The following is a 6487-nucleotide window of genomic DNA, read 5'->3' on the forward strand; positions in this document are numbered from 1 at the left end:
CAGGAGGGCACGGGGGCACTTATTCAGGCCTTGGACAGACTTTCACCCTCTTGTTACCTGACATCTCCTTCCCTTGTTTACTGGTCTGTCTCTGCTCAATGGGATGTCAGCTGTCCCGAGAGCAGGGCCCTTGGGGCTCCATGCCCCCAGGGTCCCCAGCATCTGGCACCAGGAGAGTAGGTGACAAGGACTATTTGTTCAATTAATTGTTAATTAAAATGTTGTAGAGCCCCTGGTCCAAATCGCTTCCTAGCCTTGGCAGGCAGCCTGGTGACACCCCCGTCCCTAAACTGAAGGCAGCATCTAGTGACAGGTGTCAGGCTGAGGGTGAGATAATCCTGTCACCCTCGGTGATGGACTGACTCCCGACACTGCCGTGTGCACCTGCAGCCAATCTGCACAGCCCCAGCAGGGGGTCTGCCCCCTCCCAGCCAGTGTGGATCAGGGCCAGCTTATCTCCTGTCCCCTCTGTGCCAAAGTCCACCCCACTTCCTGCTCTGGAGAAATGGCACTCCTGCTAGGGAGCCACCCACTCCTCCTCCTCTTCCTCCTTGCAGCTGCGCTGGCTTGAAGACAGGAGCTGGTGGGAGCCGGAGGAGGGAGGTGGTCGTCTGGAGCACAGAGCGGTGACCACTGACTTCTTCAGCTGCAGAGTCCTTTGACAACAGGGTGCAAGCCGAGGAAAAGGCTCACACTCGTTTCCTAGGAGTCCGTCGCCACAGCCCGTCCAGGGGTCCAAGGCCAAATCAGGCACCTCCCTCAGCCAGATCCTCCAACCGGTAGCACTGCTTCCTGGTTGCCCAAGGCACCTTACACACATGACCTCCTGAAAGCTGCCAGGAAGCCCTGCAGGAAGAGCCCAGAGGAGCCCTTTTCTTAGATTATAAAAGAGGAAGCCCCCCCCCCCAAAAAAAGAGGAAGCCCACAAACGCTTGTGGGCGCCTCCCCTGGCGCAGCGGGTGGAGAGGGCTGAGGCCAGGGTCCTGGGAAGACCGGCCCATAGGAGACAGATGGCAGGGAGCTGAGGCCAAGGAGAGGGTGGAAGAGGGCCCGGAGGTGCAGCGGGAAGTCAGCAGAGGCGGCTGGAGCAGAGTGGAATGGAGGCTTTGGAGAAGGAAGCACTGAAAGGGGCCAAATCTTGCAAAGCAACCCAGGGTGCAAAGGTACCCATAGCTTTGACCCCAGAGACTGCCGGGAAACTTGGGAGGGGCAGAAGCCAGCTCGGTGCTGGGGGGGGGGGGCACGACACACAGGGGCTGCACCCCTGTTCCCAAGGAGCTTGGATGGGTGAAGAAACGGAGACCGGGCAGTAGGCGATGAGGATGGGGCTGGGACACGAGAGCTTTGAAGGTGAAAGTCGAGCCTGCCCAGGTGGCCAGGAAGAGGGTGTAAAAGGTGCGGGGAGACCCCGGGCCGGGCTGGAGTGGGAAGGGGGATGCAGGGCGCAGGTGGAGAGCCTTCTCACCTGCTGGCAGGAGGGGCACTGGGCCTGCAACGGCAGTGGTAGGGGAGTGAGGGTCCCGCAAGGCTACAGAAGGAAGCCCAGGGGCCCTGCGGCCACGGGACCTGGGCCGGGACCCTGGAGAGGGCGCGGGGAGGCGCTCCATCAGCAAGTACCAGCCCACGTGTCTGAACAGGTCCCGGGTTTTGCCTTCCTTCTGCAAACCCGTTCATGCGGGCGGCAGTACTGTGGCTCCACAGGGGCCAGTTTCAACAACAAAACACACGAACTGTGGAGGGAACTTTCCATAAAAGCCAGCAGTTAAAGGTCTCGGGCCTGTATGTACAGGTAGAAGTGTACCAGCTCACCCAAGCACACACATCAAGGCCCCACCAAAATGGCTGGAGGAAACTGGGAAATTACGTTCTGGTGGAAGATGAGCGGGTAGCCCGGAGTCCAGTTCTGGTCCTGCCATGTGATTATATGCTGTTAGGTGGGTGCAGTATTTCTGCACTCCCCACTTAGCATTAGAAGGGGTGGGCGAGACAGCTGCAGACTCTCAGCTTAGAACAGCCCTCAGGGCTCAGCGTGGTGGCTCTGACCCCACAGCGGACGTCCCCAAGGGGACTGCGGTCTGCCTGGCCCTCCCCCCACACCAGTCCCCAAGGGCTGTTGCAAATCTGGAGCTTGCTTTAGCCACTCCTTCTTTCAATTTGCCCGCAGATATTGGTCTGTTTCTGGCCAGCATGGAGATCTTCACAGGAAGGGTACTGGAAAGTGTTCAGAGCAAGAAAGAATGACCCCCCAGGAAAGGTTCCCGCCACGTCTGAGAGATCAGTTTGCTCGGTCCACCCCTCCCATCACACAGCCCGGAAACGCGAGTACAGCCCAGAGAAGCCGGGTGTCCTGGCAGCCTCAGGGCTGGTGGCAGCGTTTGCCCTCCACACTGGGGACTGTCCGGGGAAGACAGGGAGGCCGCGAAAAGAGGGAGGCCGCCCACTCGGGCACCAGCAGTCAGAACTTGGAGCCAGAAACTTTAACGGACTCTGTGGGGAGCCCACTTTCGGGCCAGAAGAAACGAAAACCTTCATTTTTGTGACAGGCCATCCGCCCAGGGTGGGCAGGTGGCAGTCTGTGTCCTCTGTGTGTCCTGTAGCATGAAGACTCGCCGAGGTTCTCCAGAGGCGCGCGGCTCCTCCAGCAGGAAGTCTCGGAGCACCCGACGGGGCGTCAAGACGCTGTTTGCCACGGGGTTTGGAAGTCGGATCGGGGACTGCACTATGCTGAGGAGCTGACTGAGTGTTTGTCCGGGGAGGATTCTGTTCCGCTCTCCCAGCCCACGGTGACAGGCTTCGGGGACACGTCTCTGCTCCCAGAGGATTAACTGAGGCTTCAGGCTGTCGCTGGTCAACTTCTTTAGAAGAGGCTGAATCCTGAGGAGGCCCTGACAGTCCCTATGGGGGACCCCTGCCCAGTCTCCTCATAAGACTGCTGAGAACAGGACCTTAAAAACAAAATGCAGCCCTGGCTGGCGTGGCTGAGGGGGTTGAGTGCCAGCCTGCAAACCAAAGGGTCGCTGGTTTGATTCCCAGTCAGGGCACATGCTTGGGTTGCAGGCCAGGTCCCCAGTTGGGGCAACACATCAGTTTTTCTCCCTTTCTCCTTCCCTTCCCCTCTCATAAATATATATATTTTTTTAAATTAAAAGGTTCAGCAATGCCACACAACACCTTTAACAATCACTGTCCAACCCACAATGTGGGAGAAAATATTTGCAAATCATATAAGGAACTGATATCCAGAATACATAAAGAACTTATACAAATCAACAACAGGAAAACAAGCCGATTTAAAAATAGGCAAAGGATTTGCATAGACATTTCTCTAAAGCAGATGCACAAAGAGCCAACAGACACATGAGAAGGTGCTCAATGTGGTTAATCATTAAGGAAACTAAAATCAAACCTGCAACGAGACACCACACTTAGGAACGAGTGCTGGCGAAGGACCGGAAATCTCCTGCGCGGCTGGTGGGGACGTTCCGGGGTGCAGCCGCCATGGAAACACCACGGCAACTTCTCCAGGAAGTGAGAACAGAACTATCATGTGCCCCAGCAATCCCACTTCTGGGTGTACAGAGAGACGCTGGCATCACTGGTTACAAAGGAAACGCAAATGAAAACCACAGGGAGACAGCCCTACACAACCGCTGTGAGGGGCATAAAGCAAAAGCAAAAACAAAAACCAGGCATGGGGGGCGGTGTGAAGGAAAAGGAACCCTCGCACGTTCCCGGTGAGAATGTAAAAAGATGCAACCTCCGCCGAAGATGACCGGGCTGTTTCTCAAGATCGTGAACATGGAAGGACCGCGAGACCCAGCAATTCCGCTCCTCGGCACACACCCGGAAGAAATGGAAACTGGCATTCAAACAAATACTTGTTCACAAACATTCCTAACTATCGCTACTTGGCTAGGCATGACTGCCCAGCTAGAGACAGTGCAGCCAGAGGGGGCCAGGTGACTACCTTCTTGTTAAAACTGCCCCCCCCCCCATGAACCAGGAATGGGACCCTGGCAAGCCGGCTTCTACCCACGAATACAAAACCAATACCATCACTTAGGATGGCACAGGAACAAAAATAAAAGAAATCTGGGCTCTCAACCACTTCATGAGATTGTGGCGCCCACCTGCCCTGCTCCACTTGTCTTTTAGGTTCTGTCCGCAATGTCAAACTATCTTATTTGAGCCACCTTTTTTTTTTTTTTTCAGTCTCTGTTGTTAAAGATTAGCCAGTATCCTAACCAAAAATGGCAAGAAAGACCACTTAAGGGTTGTACCTCCATTTAAGGACGATCAACCGTTTAAAAAAGCAACCTAAGCTCACTAAAAACCAGTGGCCAAGTCTCCACCAATTAAGCTATAAATGAATGCAATATTCCAAAGCAAATCTCAGTAAGATTTTTCATGAACTATGACAAGATAGTGACTAAATTCATATGGAAGGTGCAAAAACAGTCAAGGAAATGCATGAAAGGAACAGGGGGGATCTGCCTGTACAAAAACGTATTTTAAAACTATAGCAATTTACAGTGTAGAACTAACAGATAAGTAGAACAGAATTTGGAATCAGACTCATATATATGTGGAAATAAGCAAAATTCATAAAGAAAAAAATTGAGTAAAAAAACATGGTTTATGACCAAGCACAGACATTTACACACACAAAACGCCATCAACAAAAATTAATAGACTAGCAATTAAGTGGGAGGAGAGACTTATATGCAATACATGATTAGCATACAGACTGTTTTTAAATGCCAATGAATCAATATAAAAGATTACCTAACTGAAAAACAGATAAAGGACGCAGAGAAGTTTAAGAGAGGAAATACAAATAATCAGTCAAAATAGATGCTTGCCCTGGCCAGTGGAGCTCCATTGGTTGAAGCGTCATCCGGTAGACCTAGGGGTCTTGGGTTCAACTCCCACTCAGGGCAACCAATCAATGCTTCTCTCTCACGTCAACATTTCTCTCTCTCTCCTCTGCTTCCTCTCTCTGAAAGCAATGAAAAAATGTCCTTGGCTGAGAATAAAAAAAATAGATGAATAATCTTACCACTTATCAGGGAAACACTCATTACAATGAAATTTTACTTTTCACCCATCAGATTGACCAAAATTTAAGCCTGATAATATCAAGTGCTGACAGGGAAAAAGCACTGTTTTCCCCTCTCATATGGCATCAGTGGGAGGGGAAATTAGTTCAGCCACTCTGAAGGGCAATTAAACAGGATCTACTAAAATTAAAAACACACAGAACTCACAACCCAGCAATTCCCTTTCTTGGTATCTACTCTTAAAAAGTTCACACCAATTTCCAGAAAGACCTAAAAAAAAGGGTGATCACTGGAACACCACTTTTCATAAAAACTCAGAAGGAACCTAAAATGTTCCATAACAGAAAAATTACCAAAGCCCCTTCTACAGAAGAATCCACAGCAGATGGAAGAACACAGCCGACTTGAACTACTAACAGGAAAGAGTCTCCCGGTCACAACCTGGAACATGTAAAAGTTGCAAAATGCAGACCACGTGAAACTGGAGATATTTAAATTAATCTTGGCAAAGGGTAAAAATTATCTTTGCATAGACATGCGATTAAAGGTTTTTAAAAGTCAGCATCTGTAATCAAATTGGAACTTGCTCTTTTCATAAATAGATTTGCAATCACCATTCACCGGCGGGTTAAACTGGGCGATCGCTCACAAGCTTTTGCTACGGCTGTGAGAGCTGCGTCAACTGCTCCAATTTATACCTTTGCCCCCCTGCCAGACGGCCTGAGCCTAAGCGCCAATGTCCATTCTGGAAAACTCAGCCACCTACTTTCCTGCTGCTGAACTAAGTACTCTAATCACATCACAACCTACGAGTGGCGTGTCAACTAATAAAAATGGAGCCAATGCCTCCCCTTTTCATTATAAAACAAAGCAAGCAGAGTAATAAGCATCTGAAATAATGACAGGGCAGTAAACTCAAAATAAGGGTGTTAAAAAGGACAATAAGCAACTTGGTCTTTAACAACTTTCAATAAGAAAGTTGAAGAATCTAGGCAAATATACGTGGGAGTACAAAACTGATCTCCATTCTGAAGTTAAAGAAAGATCTGCTCTACTCCAAGCAGGTACACACGTATGATGCATTTTTAGGTGCTGACAGAAGTGCTGAACTGAGAAGAACCTGGGACACAGGCAAAGAGGGCTTTTGGTTGTAGACTCGTACTCTAAGCCCCGAGAAACAATCAGCGATCCTTGACTACTCTGAACTGGCTGCTGTTCCTCTTCCCTCCCGCAGGTGGCGCAGACTCAGCCGCCCGGATTCCCAGGCGGCTCACACAGCAACAGATGACGGGACTTCTCCAGCAAAAACCAAGATGATGGCTTCATCCTCTCTCCCCACATTGCAAAAGAAAAGAAAAAAACAAACAAACAAAAAAACAACGTCTGAGACCCTGCATTTCAGCGGGGTCATGTTCACAACAGCTTCT

This window comes from Artibeus jamaicensis, unplaced genomic scaffold, assembly GCF_021234435.1.
Source record: "Artibeus jamaicensis isolate MK-2021 breed Jamaican fruit bat unplaced genomic scaffold, CSHL_Jam_final scaffold_754, whole genome shotgun sequence".
NCBI classification, from domain to species: domain Eukaryota; kingdom Metazoa; phylum Chordata; class Mammalia; order Chiroptera; family Phyllostomidae; genus Artibeus; species Artibeus jamaicensis.